This window comes from Pholis gunnellus, assembly GCF_910591455.1.
Source record: "Pholis gunnellus genome assembly, chromosome: 5".
Taxonomy (NCBI): Eukaryota; Metazoa; Chordata; class Actinopteri; order Perciformes; family Pholidae; genus Pholis; species Pholis gunnellus.
Window position 1 is genome coordinate 22,326,801 of NC_136531.1, and position 16,233 is coordinate 22,343,033.

Here is a 16,233-nt window from a genome sequence, read left to right on the forward strand (position 1 = left end):
TGCTGCCCAACAGCCTTGTTCCTTTCAAGTCTGCTCTCTTTCTGCGCTCCCTCTACACCTGTTTGCTTGCTCCCTCCCTCTGTCCTGTCCCCCGCCCTGCTGTGCCTTTCTCTCACAGCCACAGCACAACCAGAGCCTGCCCCGCCCCGATTGGACGGCTCCATGGCAACGGTCGACAAAGGTGAAGAGCTCTGGCCCAGCACCTGTTGTGCAGCTTCCTGGTTTGCTGCCCTGGGGGCAAGCTCCCTTTGGCTCTGGAGGAACAGCTCCTCCTGCTGTTTGGCTGAGAAAAATGCAGGCAGGGTTGACGTTGGGTCTTGTTCATTGGAAACTGAGATATTAACCAGATGTGAGGGGTGGAAAGGCTGGCCTCTGATATCAAGCGAAGTCCATTGATGCTGACGGGACATAATATCCATGCTCACTTCCTCTTCTTCCCCGCTCTCATCAGCAAAAGGAGGAGAGCAAACAGTGTGCACCTCATCTGAGTTGTTTCTGTCAAAGTGAGAATGATGAGCTGTTGAATTTGATCCAGCAGCTGCAGCCACTGACATCTTATTTTCAGGTTCACTGTAGTCAAAACCCTCCGATAAGAAGATCAGCTGTGTGCCTTTCTTCTGTGTTGTCATCTCCTCCATTGATGCATCTACCTCTTTATTCACTGGCTCAGATAGAAGAGGTGGCCATGCATGACTATTCTGGCCATCAGGAGACGTAAGGTCCTCCGTTGGGTCCAACATGATCTCAGCCACCTCCCCCTCAAGGCTGGAAAGGCTCTCTTTCTCAAAGCATTCCTCTGTTGATGAAGCACTGAGGGGACGAGGTGGGAAAGCATCATCGTGTGGTGACTTCTCCTCTTCGGCCTGTGATTCTTCGAATTGCAGGGTAACTAATTCTGTCACCATCTCTTGCGTCTTCCTGGGGATGCACGGGCTAATTCTTGCAGATTCCTGAGTTTCCGATTTGGTTGCATCGGATGCTTCGGTTCTTGAGAGCGTTTGGTTCTCGTGCAGTGTTTGGTCTCGAGCTCCTGGCTCCAGGACGTCTATGTCCTCCTCGGGTTCTGCCGTGGGAGCCTTTCTGTCTTGCCGAGGGGAGTTGTGGCTTACGGTTGCACTCTCTTCACCTTGCTCCCAGGACTCCTTGACCCACTCGTCTAGCGAGTTGACTGGCCCCTGTTCCTGCCAGGCCAATGGGTTTGTTGCCATGGTGACAAGTCTGCTGATGTAAAACTTTTAAGCAGTCAGGATGTTTGGCCTCCAGTCAGTCGTTCTGAGTGAAAGCGGAGGAACGCAGAGGGGAAAGGGGAAACAACAGTGTGATTAACAAAGTTTAACAACACACATGGCCACACGTTTTATTTCCCATTATTTCAACGCAGTTTAAATGATTTGCTGTGGCATTACCGCGTGAGGGACTTATCGTACTCTATTTACTGTGACATTTACTGTGGAATGGTTTTGAAATGCTAAATGCTTTGTTCTCAATTCTGTTTTCAAACCTCATTCAACCTGTGTTGCAACGCTGCAGCTAGCACTGAAGAAAGACACTTAAATCTTTGAAAGAAAAAAACACAAAATAAATAAAGAACACAAACAACTGCTTTTCGTCTAGTGCCTGTGGTAGACCAATACCTTACTATTACACTTTGTTGTTGTTTTTCTGCCAACTTGTCACCCATTAGTGTATTTGTGCAAAGAACCGTATGGCAGGCAGGCTGTTTATAACTCTGTGCTTGGCTTGGGGTGTAAGGTGTAAGCTACTCCACTGTGCAACATATAAAGTTTTCTGCTGAACACATCCTTTCTTTAATCTGCTTACGTGCTGGGCAAAGGCTCAGTACCCCGTACACACACGATCTGAAATAGCAATAGGATTGTCCGCAGGGTATACTGAAAAAGGGGGGGGGGTCCAGCTCCTCTCTTTTTCTTTAATACACACACTGTCTCTCTGTTATTTCAATCTTGCATTGTATCAATATTACTGCCCTCCTCATACCTCTCTTATACACACACATAGACACACACACACACACACACCTACACACACACACACACACACACACACACACACACACACACACACACACACACACACACACACACACACACACACACACACACACACACACACACACAAACTCCTCTGTTGTCTTCTTTTCAGCCTGCATCCTGACAAACTCCCATTCCCATCCATGTTGATTCTCGCCAAGCAACTCTGGATGGACTCCAACACTGTGACTGATCATTAAGGGGAATGTGGATCACAGCACTGGATTAGTCTGTGATGATCAACTGGAACGGGTGAACAGATACAATAGATAGATGGTTAGATGGATGATGGATGTAGAGATAATACGGACTAACAGCATGACATGGCAGGACTAATGGGGAACACTGTAGTAACAATGATGGCAGAGCATGCAGGCCCCACAGCAGAACAAAGTGGCCAAATGTGGGTAAATTAGGATGAGAGCGGTGAGTCATGACAGCTATGACAGACACTGTGTACAGCCAACAATGGTTGGTTTTGGGAACCATTCACCAGTTGCATACCATCACTGGCTTTGGGCTGTCCTTTAGTAAAATTGTGTTGCTATCATTCCACCATTATTTCCTAATGTAAAAATATCAATATAGTGTCCTACAATTTACACAATAAAGGTGCTGACTAGACTTACATAGGGTCCTTTTTTGGTTCATGGTAGAACCATTTTAAAGGTTCCCCCTGGAACCATTTCAGAGGGTTCTACCTGAAGCCCAACATAAAGGGTTATGCCCAGAACCATATTTGAAAGGTTCCAACCAGAAACCTGGGAGAGGTTCTACAGACAACCCTTCTACTGTGTAATTGTTCCACCAAGAACCCTCTCTGAAGGTTTCATCAAGAAGCTTTCCACCTTCTAAGGGTGCTGACAAAAACCCACCAGGGGGGGGGGGTTCTACCTAGAACCTATATCTATATTCCAAGAGTTTCATCTTGAACCCTAAAGGGCCGATGTGGTGCAGTAACCCGACAACGATCACGGTTCACAGTCACAGTTTTTGGGGTTGTGTGCTGGATGGCGGGTGTTCTCTTTTAACACCCATGCTTTCAACAATCTCTCTTAAGGGTTATTTGGATGAAAAGGGTTTGCAATGGAACCCGTAGTCTCACAAACAACCCTTGAAAACCCTTTCAAAGCAAATGGTTCTGAGTAGAACTCCAGTCCTTCAGGGACAAACCTTTGGGCCTTTTGTTAATAGTTTATGTCTACGTTATGAACAAACAGCTTATTAAAGTAGGCTCAGAATGTGCCATTGACTTCATACAGTCCCCACAATGAAATGTATCCTGGCTGCTGTCAGACTGGCTGTTTTCTCATGGGATGTGAGTGGGAGGGGGAATGGGATAGTTGGCATTTCCACGGAGTAATCACTGTGTCGAAATGAGACTCAATCATTGCCTCTGTTTTGTGCATACTGCACCTGTACTGATTCCAGACACAGAAAATAACTGGGCTATAAACATTCGGGTACTATTTCGGGTAAAACTACTTCCGGCCCTGCTGTACAATAGACCACATGTTGACAGACTCACTCTCAATTCATAAAGGTAGCGTAATGTCACTCATTGACAGAGTTCTCAATGAGAGGTTTCATTGTGAAACAGAGCGTGAAAGCGAGCGTTTTGTCACAGTGAGAAGGCGATTGTTGTGATCGTTTAAACTCTGAAATCTATTGCAAATCTCTGCTCAAACAGTTTCATTCACCCAAACCCGCTGATTCTGTTGAAAATCCTGCTGAATCAAGCTTAAATCAATTAATACAATGATCCTGCAACGCTACAGCAGATAAACAATACCCTCATTTATACCGTGGCACGGTAATGTAATCTGACTACTCTCTGGCATGCCCTAATGAGATATTTCCCATATACACATTTCCTTCAACATCTGATACGACATGCTGTTCGGTTTCATTTTCTAAGATGCTCAGAGAAAGCTGGCAGAATTGAACCAAAGGTTCTCCAACTCTCTCATTGGGTAAGTGAGGTTGCAAGAGATTGCGGATTAAAACTCCCTTTACATAACAGACTTATGTTTTGCTCATTATCTACAAAGGGGCTCACTTTATCAAAAGAACAGCAAAATCATGATCATCATTAAAAATACATCTGCGACGGGCCTTACAAATAAACTTGCCCTCCTTTCTGGGGTCAGTAGCGTCCTGAGGTAGTTTCACATCTGAGGGCATTTGACAAAAATGCAAATGAATTGAAATAAATGCAGCCAACTTCATCCCTAATTAGAATTAGTTCTGCTGCTGTCTAATGGTTGCTGACATAGTTCTTTGCACATTTTACAGTCACTTACTTTGATATGCTTTAGTTACGGTGGCAAAACGTAACACAAGGAAAAGCTGGTCTCTACAGGCTTGGCTGTTAAGAATCATTTCTGTTACGCGGTTGTTTTCTATTGTAGCAATCATTCACCTGATGGTATATAATGCGTGTACAAGAATTTCAAGTTCAACGAAAGCAGAGTAAAGCACAGAATACTAGAATACTTACAGTTGCACATACCTGCTAACAAAATGTTTTGAAGATGCCCTCCATATGACAGACACTGAGAATGCACACTTTGTCTTGTTTCAGGTCACTCTCACAGCTCTGCAGCCTCGCTGCCTGTGTCTCCTCCCTTGTGCACACTAAACACCCTCAGCGCACCGATTGCGTACGCCCACATTAGCATAATATGCTCACACTAGCAAACATTCACTCACACAATAAGTACACAAGAATGAGCACGTGCGCAAACGCATGTGCTAGAGGCTTACCCCATTGTTGTGGATCTGAATATATATATAGCACTAATCCAATTAGTGAACAACACACATTCATTATTACACCATGCGACGTGAGTGAGGAACGTACCAGAGGGATAAGTGTGTGATTATGTCACAACACGCTTCAATTGCGTCCTCTTATATCCGGAGAAAAAACAAACTGTGCGATTCTATAAAACAATATATGCTCTAAGATTTACTGTAGATACAAATGTATTAACAGATATCGATGGAGTTCATTGAACTTTAAGATGTAATTAACAGCACACTAATGAACACAGCTATATATTTTTTAAAGTTCCTGTGACAAACTTTTATGAAACTGTCTGATGCCTCAATGTGACCTATAAGTAAACGAGACCATCAGAAGTGAGAAATGTGTCTGTTTCTATATAGTTATTCTTAATGCTTTGTCATCTGGGTCGGATTCCACGAAATTAGAGGAAATCAGGCAGGTTCATCAGAAAGACCCAGATCCGGCTTCGCTGGAGGCCCAGGCTGTATTGCCCGCTGGAGGGAAGGGAGGCACGGGAGAACCAGAACCAGGACTGAGCGGGGTCCTGTCAGACCCCTGCTGCAGTAAAATGAGAGGTTTTATTAAGGGACTCCATGGTGCTCGGAAACACTATCACTTTCGTCCACATGGACCCCCAAAATTGACACAAAATGAATTTCCATGTAGTACTTTTTAAGTGGTAGGTAGTCATTTTATTCATATGGCCAAAAATCACAATTCACAAATTTGCCTAAAAGAGCATAAAACATCCTTTTTACCATTGAACGACTCTGACAGTTTCTTAAAAGGTTGCCAAAAATTACGATTTAATTTCCATTAGAAGGTAATAGCATTACGAGCATGCACTTGCCCACATATTGGTAAAAAAAAAAAATCACTTATTGTTAAAATTGTCTGCTCCATTACATCAGGGATATGGCTGCTAAATGACAACATGGGAAAGAAAACTGAAATAGACATTTAAACAAAATAAATCCCATCATGCCGTGCTGTACTGGCAGCGTTTAAAAGGTTGATTTAGGGCGACATCTCTCCACGAGAGATATGCATTGTGTGGATTACCCTATTGAATCAAGATATTAAGATGAATATGAGTGTCCCAGTAATACTGTCCTACTTGTTCCATACTGTGTGACTGAATATCGTGTACAAATGTGCCAAAGTCCATCATGCCTTTTGTTCCTCCGTTTTCTCCTCAGTCTGAGCTGCTGCTGCAGTCGGCTGGCTCTCGGGTTGTTCTGGACAGAGCTCCTTGGTAGGATCCATCACGACAGGTGTGGGAAGCCCATAACACTTCAGCTGAGCCTTGAACTCCTCCAACTCCTTCTGGTCCACCTCCCTCCTCCTGCTCAGCAGGTACAAGTCTAGAGACTGCCTCTTACTCGACTTCACAATCCACCGCATCACGACACAGTCTGGACAGGACGTGTAGAGGAAAGACCCGGTGAGATCGAAGCGATTGCCCACGCCAAAGGTGAAGGTGCCGCCGTCCACTGAGATGTTGTAGCGCAGGTCTTGGCATTGATCACCAAAGCGGTTGATTTGGGTGTAGGACAAGTTGGAGGCGTCACTGGAGTTGGAGAAGTACATAGTGATGCTGTCTCTAAGCATCAGGGCCTCCATGGACGGCTGGTGGTTGAGACTGCCTGCAACTAAAGCCCATCCACCCTGGAGGTGATGGGGATCCAGCTGAGACAACGGGCGGACCAATTCTTCACAGACCAGAGGAGCCGAACGACTCACAGACATCAAGCAGAGGACAAAGATGGCAAACACGGCAAACATGATGAGATTATACAGATTCTGTGCTGATAGTATTCACCTCTGAAACTGGGGTCTCAGTACTAACCAAGAATGGAGCTGGATTAGGACGTTTGTCTAATTTTATAGTGCAACTTGCATTTAGAAAGTCCAGTCTTGCAACACAGTACATGTTCACGATCCCTTATCTAACTGTGGATTCCATTATTGTGCATTAAAAGAAAGTTTGATTACTAGTATGTTTTGTACTAATGTTTTGTGGTTCTCTCCCACTTCGGATGTTGTTGTTGTTTTATTTATTTCGATATTTTCTGGGAATGAAACAGTGTTTTGCATTGGAATGAGGTCACCAGTCTCCAAACTGGCAATCAACCTCGTCTTTGCTTACACAGTAATTATACAGAAACAGCATATAACAATGCACACAGCAGTGATGTATAATCAAGTTCATAATAAAGATAAGAGTCAATTTTCTATTTTGTGGAATCTAAAGATAAAAAAAAGACCCCATGCTTGTCACTTCAGGCAGTGAACTCTGTGATTCTGTTAATAACAATTTAAAGATGTTCTGTTCTTCTCTGTGTAGAAGAAAATATGGGATGAGCTGGGGTTTGTTAAAGATATGTGTATATTATTATTAAAAGACTCTGTGAAAGAGTGGAGCATTACATAACTGTATTGATTAGTGTGGATGTGTAGCCTCAAAGGTATTTGGGGAAAACATCTGAATGACTGAGATAAAGAGAAAAAACTCCTCCATTTCGCAACCCTGGTTCCTCCAAATTACGTGAAACTGAACATAAAAACATGTAAATGCACCTATCTATTTTATATATTGAAGTTTACTACAAGAACATTTCATTTTGTGTAGATTTTGGCGGTTCCTGTGGACTGAAGTGGAAGTGTTTCTGAGCACCAGATTCCCTTTAAAGAACCTCTAGTTTTACTGCAGCAGGGATCTGGCAGTGTGTTCCTCTCAGTTCTGGTTCTGATTCTCCCATTCCTCCTTTTCCTCCAGCGGGCTCAGCAATACGACCTGGGCCTCCAGCAGGGGGGTGTCGGTGTTGGCTCCCAGCGGAGACCGGCGGAGCAGCGCCTCTATTCCATCTCTAATACGTTTCTCCACTTGTCTGCATGGTGCAGTAGCCTAATTTACGTACAGAACATCAAGTTAATTGAAAGTAAAAGTTGAACATTTTGGCAAATATGTTTTTTCACTTTATTGCTGTGAGTTACATGTAGATGAGAAGATCCATACCACTCGAGAAATGAATGAAAAAATATCGCTTAAAGTTAGTAAACGATTGGCCTGGGTGTAAGAATAGACTGAGGTTTCACTGGCGTTGCTGGAGAAATACACGGTCATGCTGCCTCTGATATTTGTGGATATATATTTGGGCCTCAGACTGTCTGCAACTAAACCCCATCTGCCCTCCAAATGATGAGGGTCCAGTTGATCCAGAGGCCGGATCAAGTCCTCACAGGCCAGAGGAGCTGAATGGCTCACAGACTTCAGGCAGAAGACAGTAATTGCACTGCAGTTTGTGTAACTGAGAAGGATGCTACTAAAGAGGCATCTCTGGTTTAATAGTAAAACAACAACAGAGGGTAGAGTCCCTTATTGATTCTGTGTTATGTACTGTGACTCCATATTTGTACTGGAGCGCTGCTTGTTTTTATGTGTCATTGTGTTTTAAGTTGACCAATAGTCACATAGTTCAAAGAAAATGCAGAACATCGCTGTGATTTAGAAGTAAAACCCCAACCAAAGATTAAGAGTTTGTACTAGAATAAGTAAATAACTAGGTTAATATGACTTTAAACCTATTTAGAATATAACAGATGGTTTAGAATGAGCAACTCATACAGGAGTTGAACCCTAGCTAGACAACATATGACCAAATGCAATAAAAACCACATCATATATCAACACATAGGTGAGAAATAAAAATATGAAGACAGAGTGCAAGAAGGCCTGACATTAAGCCCAACGATGCTAACCGTTTAGCATTTTAGGTAATTTAGGTTAGGTTTAAAGTACGTGGTAACACTTATGCTTTGTTGTTGCTTTATCACTCTATCAACCTGAAATTGTAGCTAATCAAAGCTTGTCACTCGTCTTCCATGACACCGAACACTCTCACCTCGGATGCCCCACAACACCACGTGCTCAGATGGAATATCTAAATTTAGATAATACATTTGCATTTACTGCACATCATGCAATTAAAAGGCAAAGACTTTGCCAGTCAATTTGCCAGTTGATAATTGATACTTGGATTTTCAAAGAACATACAATTGAAAACCTTTGGCACTGATAGTTTTGTAGAAATGCCGATGTTTCTCTCTGCTTGTGAGCCACATCAAATAAATCTAAATGTAGTTCAATCTTAATGTAATTATCGGTGTATGCTTTTATATGGGCACACATTATACTGCAACAAAAAGTGAATGAAAAAAGTGAGTGTGTTATTGATTTATTATTGATTTACAGACACAACTTGTAAGCAATTGCATTTTCATTTCAAGCAGAAATGTACAAAATACACTTTGGGATTCATTTATAGAATTTGAAGCATGCCAAGTTCAAACCTGTGGCTTCAAATGCTGGTAACAATCATTTTAACACGCATAATTGAGCATTAGCACATTCTGTTTCCACATTGTGTCTAACAACAATATTTAACATTAGCACAAAGCCCTCAAGGATAATTAATTCACTCCATGTGACCATATATCAGGAGCCAGAGTCTCTTAGGCCACGGGTTTCTCCTCACTTGGAGCGGCTGGCTCGGTGGGGAGCTGATCTGGACACAAATCTTTTGTAGGATCCATCAGAATAGGGGCAGGCATGTCAAAACCCTTCACCAGCTCCTTGAACTCCTCCATCTCCTTCTGCTCCAACTCCCTCCTCCTGCTGAACAGGTAAAAACGCTTGAGTTCCATTGACCCGTTGACGAAGTGCATCACCAAACAGTCCGGGATAGACCCTTGTAAGGCGGTCATGGTGAGGTTCAAAGGCTCGAGGTGGAAGCTGGAGCGTTCCAGTGTGATGTTGGAGCGCAGATATCAACAGCTGGCGCCAAAACGGAAGATGCCCGTGTAGGACATCGTGGAGGCTTCGCTGCCGTTGATGAAGTTGGCGCTGAGGCTGTCGCCAAGTTTGAAGTTCTCCAGATCTGCTGGGTCACTCAGACTGCCTGCGACTAAAGCCCATGTTCCTTCCAAATCACTACGATTCAGAAGACGTAGCGAGTGGTCACAGAACAGGAGAGGAGGAGGTTCATAGTTCACAACAAGCTCCGGTGCCGCCACATCCTCCAACACCGAACAGGCCAGAGGAGCTAGATGGCTCACAGCCATCAAGCAGAGAGCGATGACACACACAGCAAACATGTCTTTGTGTGAAGAAATGGCGTCTGTTGTCTGTTGTTTTGTCTGCAGGCAACACTGTCGAACAGAAATGAGGCTTTTATAGTTGTGTTAGAGACCTCCAGACCGCAATGCCAAAGAGCAGAGTCGCCCTTTTCCATGTGGTGATCATGAGGTTGTGAAATGAGAGGAAAGTTCTGTGACTATTAAACATTAACACTGGTAGGCTCTCTCTTCACTCTGTAAAGAGACTATCAAATCCCATCTCCTCTTTGCATACAGAGTATCTGGCTGTCAACTTGCACAAGCAATGGTGTGAAAGTATGGAGCCAAATTTGTGCCAGCATACAAATATACATTAAGAAGAAAACCTTTGAATATGTAAGCTGGAAATCACGTTTGTTCGGATCCTTTCGATTATCAAACAGATCAAAGCTCCAAAGCTTCAGTTCTAAAGCTTCAAACTAAATGTCATCAGAGCTAAATTTAGCTTTTAGATTTCACTCTTCGTGGCAAGTTTTCTTTCTCCTGTTGAATTTAATTTGTGACGATATCAGAGTGAGCTCTCCGGGTCTGTCTCTAGAGGACTTTGAATCCCATCAGAAACCACAGCACATTATCAACATGTGCCCAACAGAGATCGTCATTAAGACAACAAGAGACGTGCCCCCCCCCCCCCCCCTCCCCGATATTTACTGACTCAGCGACAGGTAGCCCTTAAGCCTGGTGGAAATCCACTAACAAGGCAGCATGGTCATCATTAGTAAAAATCACATTTATTTACAACTTGTTTATAAAGTCAGGATAATGAGGTTGGTGGCACTCTCTCTTCGTCTTAACTGCTCCATGAATGTTGGAACGCTCAGACTGTCTGCAACCAGAGCCCGTCTGCCCTCCAAATGACGAGGATCCAGTCGATCCACAGGCCGGACCAAGTCCTCACAGGCCAGAGGAGCTGAATGGCTCACAGACTTCAGGCAGAAGAGATGGGATGAGCTGATAAAGACTTTGGAGGGAAGTGGATTTTTTACGTGTACGTTTTTATTTCAAACAGTTCATTAATAATTGATATTTAGTTTAGTTTATTTCTCCGGTCATTTATTCACAGTAATATAATGACCATGGCGTATTATAAGTGGCTGAATACTTACGTATTGCTCTTTGTGTACATTGTGTATGATTGATCATTCCCAAAATAATCAAACTGTCTTTCATTACACAATAATGGGATGTCCAGCTGGATAATTCATAATGAAGTTTTTCTGCAAAACTGTAGCAAGTTGTACTATAAAACCAGATCCCCTCTTGATGAGACATAAAAACTTAGACCACAAATAAAGGAGTGAAGAGGGGATATCTATACAGAATCATTAGGACTTATGAAAGTGGTTAAATAGTACTAAATCATGATATTAAAAATAATTCTTAACAAGCACTACCCTAACTCTACCCAACATCTCATATACAGTATATATATAATATATATATATATACTGTATATCATGTCAGTCACATATTTTGTCTTTCCATCTATCTAATTTCTTAAATGTACATATATTACTACATTTGTTGAATTCTTTGTCACAACTATACCAAAGAAAATCAAAGAAAAGCATTATTCACTGTGGATAATGGTTGTAGACATTTATTAGCAAAGGTACTCAGAGTAAGTAGAGCATAACCCTCTGGAGAGAGCTTTGTCAAGTTTGAGGAAATGACTCATGACATTGCTTGAGCAATCTTGGCTGGATTTGGAGACTAAAAGTAGTTAAAATATGAGAGTCTTTGTTACGAACTGGGCATGTTGAGTTTGGAAGACACCATTGAGTTATATGATGGGAAGTGCTGGTGTTTTAAATGTGAACCACAACAGGAAGTAATATTTAGGATATTGCAGCCACTATTGACTCTTCTTTTTAAAACCTATATTTTGCGAGCAAACTTTGTCGATATTGTATAAAAGATTGCTGAAGGGCCTCTTTAGTGTAAAACACAACACAATATACAAATATGAAAAGATTTAACAAGTACCAGGATCCATTTTATTTGAACTACATACATTTAAAATCATTTCTTGAACTAACAGATTGCAATTTCACAGCAGGAATGTGATTTGATCTTTAAGAGTATGCCAACCATCCGAGGCTGATAAGAGGGTCATTGTTCAAATCTTGTCATGGGAGGTTTGTGCGACTGCTCAGCCAATAACCAAACCTCATTCTCAAATTCGGAAATGGATTTAAAAATGTTGCCATTTAGTCTCTTTACACCACGCAACCCCACATCATGAACCAAACCACTTCAAGGTATCACTCCTCAGTCCTAGCTGCTGCTGCATCACGAGCGCTCCGCTCTGGACAAAGCTCCGTGGTAGGATCCATCACGGCAGGTGGAAGCATGTTCAGACACTCCACCTGGGCCTTGAACTGCTCCATCTCCTCCTGCTCCACCTCCCTCCTCTTGCTGAACAGTAACACATGATGGGGTTTCTTTGACTTGTCAAAGCGCATCACCCTGCAGTCAGAACAGGACGTGTAGAGGAAGGTCAAGGTGAGGTTCACCTGATCCCACTCATTGAAGGTGAGAGTGCTGCCTTCAAGTGAGATGTTGTAGGACTGAGACTGGCACTGTCCACCGACCTGGGTGTAAGTAGTGCTGGAGGTCACATTAGCGTCGTAGAAGTCAATGCTGGAGCTGTTTCTACGTTTGAAGAGCGCCTGATGGACTGGATTCTCAAAACTACCTGCGACCAGAGCCCATCTGCCCTCCAAATGACGAGGGTCCAGTTGATCCAGAGGCCGGACCAAGTCCTCACAGGCCAGAGGAGCGGAATGGCTCACAGACATCAGGCAGAAGACAGCGACTGCACACACAGCAAACATGTCTCTGCGTGTTGAAATCATATGACCGTACATCTCGAATCAGTTGCACTGCAGGTTTGTGTGACTGAGAAGGATGCTCCCAAAGAGGCATCTCTGGTTTTATAGTAAAAAAAAAAATCAGAGAGTAGAGTCCCTTATTGATTCTGTGATTGTGAAAGTCATAGTCTCATAGATCAAAGGAAGTCACTGAACACTCTCACCTCGGATGCCCCTCCACGCCACGTGCCTCTCTCTCTCACTCTGCACACTCTATGAGTTTCATTAAACAAGAAAACGAACCAAAATAGCAAGTGTGAACCCTAGAGGCCTGCCAAAGGCGTTCGCTTATGTTTTGATAATGCATGAAAATGTTACATGGTGAAAAGGTTTAGCTAAACATAAGATGTAGGAACTGGACTGGGAGGATCATAATAACTTTTAGCTATTATAGCTATTATAGCTATTAGTGATGAGGTTGTGAAATGAGGGGAAAGTTCTGTGACTATTAAACATTAATAGTCACATCAAGAGAGAGTAGGCTCTCTCTTCACTCTGTAAAGACGCTATCAAATCCCATCTCCTCTTTGCATACAGAGTATCTGTCAACTTGCACAAGCAATGGTGTGAAAGTGTGGAGCCAAATTTGTGCCAGTCAATTCTTTTGTCCCTGTGTTTTCTCTTCAGTTTGCTGTCTCCTCTGGACAAAGCTCCTTGGTAGGATCCAGCACGGCAGGCGGATGCATGTTCAGACATTCCACCTGAGCCCTGAACTCCTCCATCTCCTCCTGATCCACCTCCCTCCTCCTGCTGAACAGGTACAAGTGCTGCCTCTTCCCGGGCTCCGCGTTAATGCGCATCAGCGTGCAGTCTCGGCAGGATGTGCGGACGAAGTTCATGGTGAGGTTGCTTTCGTGTGTCCCGTCGTAGGTGAATCGGCCGCCTTTCAGCGAGATGTTGTAGGAGTGACGCAGGCACGTGCCGTCCAAACGGATGCTGCTAGAGTAGGAAAGGGCAGTGTCGCTGGTGCTGTTGGAGAAGTTCACGGAGGCGCTGTCTCTCTGCTTGAACCGCTCCAGTAATGAGAGATGGTTCAGACTGCCTGCGACCAGAGCCCATCTTCCCACCAGATGGCGAGGATCCAGTCGATCCAGAGGCCGGACCGAGTCCTCGCAGGCCAGAGGAGCCGCACGGCTCACAGACGTCAGGCAGAGGAGAGTGATGGCGCACACAGCAAAACACATTTTAGTCTGAGGGCAGTCAGTGTTTCAGTAAACGGAGAATGTGGCCGGTGAAGAGGTCCGGCTGGTTTTATAGTTGTTTCAGAAACCTCCAGTTTCACAATACAGAAAACACCAGAGAGCAGAGTCCTCTTTTTTTAAACCTGTGGATTCTGTGATTGTGAAATTAAATAATATCGTATTACTCACCGACTATCTTTCGTCTACGGTGGGGGTTTACGGTTGGATCTCTTTGACCTGTGGTAACGTTGAGGGAACACGGGGAGAAAGCCTGAAATCCATTGCTTTATTCTCTTTACTTCTCCTGGATTGAAGTTCTGTACACACTCTGATGGTATTTTAGTATTGCGATCAGTATGAATCTGAGTGTAGGATCTCTGAAGGACTTAAAAATTGTTTGGCATATATTGCAACCAACTGGTCGTTAAAGTATGGAGCATTAGGTTTACAACTGCTTCAAACTGAATGGAGTTGTAATAGATCTCCACTCACAGCTTGGCAGGTCAAATGTTCTTGTCTGATTTGAAATCAATTTGTCTTCATTCACATTTAGCTGTCTGAGACACTGCTCTGGAAGTGAAGGAATGGGAGCTTTGGCACACCCAAGCAAACATATATCTGCATCCTGAAGTCATACAAACTGTTGTATTGTGACCATGCATAGTGGTGAGGATGTTTACGCTCTGTTTTACTGTGTGTCCAAATACTTAGTTGGATCAGAAACCTCCAGTTTTGCAACGCCGTCCACGCCAGAGGGCAAAGTCGATTCGGCGATTGGGAAATGATGGAATATTTCGAGACACCTTAACAAAGTAAAATTTAATTTCAGATTAAAGTCGTGCCCATAATCTGAAACATTCGCACACATTGAGGGGAAATAAGATCATAAATCCTGGATAAAAGCTGTATTTTCGCATTTTGTTGCAGGATATCTTTGTTAATTTAGGGTGATCACAAGATCTGATTCAACGTACTTGTACTGAATAATGAAAAATATTCACCAACAAGCAAAACAAAACCTAAACACATCAAATACATTTAGTCCTTTGGGTATGAGGAGGTGTCGTCAAATACACATCAAGACAGATGGAAGACAAGATCCCTTCCTATTGCTATTGATACATAAATATACTGATAAAAGGTATATGATTAATAATCAAACTACCAACTTTATTATTATTACTACTATTATTCATGATCCTATCAGACCAGTAAGCAGTGGTACTTAGATCCTCTACGGCAGTACAAGTACAACTTACACAAATATGTATAAACACATATCCACACCTTTAATAAAAATACATTATTTACAAATTAAACTGCTAACTGCTAATACTAATAACATTAATACTTACTGTTATTATTATTATTAATAATAATTTAGCTTCTGACAGATCAGTAAGCAGTGGTGGAAATGATCCTTTACTGCAGTAACAGTATCATTACAACAATGTACACACACATTTCCACACCTTTGATAAAAGGTGTATAACTATCGGCAACTTAAAATGAGTCACCGAGAGGCTGAGTCGGGGAGACTAACCTGCGGATGCGCTGGCAGTAAATGATTCACGGATCCAGTGGCTGAGTTTGTTGATTGTAGACAACAAACAAACTTTGCGCTGAATAACACACGTTCATAAAGTTCAAACATGCTTTCTCCTTGGTGTACAACAGCGTTACCTTTATAACAATGATAATAGTAGTTTAAATAGCGGTGACTCCCTCTCTCACCCCCTCTCCTTCCATTCATCCAACTGAACTACTGAACAGCTGATATCCCCATTGCTGTCCCCAACACCACGTGACTCAATTACCGGGAGTGACAAGAAAGGGTGTACAAAATGGCTCAGGTCATACCTGGCTCCTACAGTATATTATTAACAAATACACCTATTTATTTATATTATGTATTATTATTATGTAAAGTAGGCCAGAGGAGCTGCATGGCTCACCGACATCAAGCATAGAACGGTTGCTAATACGGCAAACATGTCTCAAATCTGTCTTGTTGTTGGGATATTTATATCAGTTGCACTGTGGTGTCAGACTGAAAATATCCCAATAAGGAACATTTTAGTACCACTCATTGTTCACACTGGTCTCTCTATCAGTCGGACTCGCACATACTGGTCATTTAAATAAAGTGGGGGAAAAAC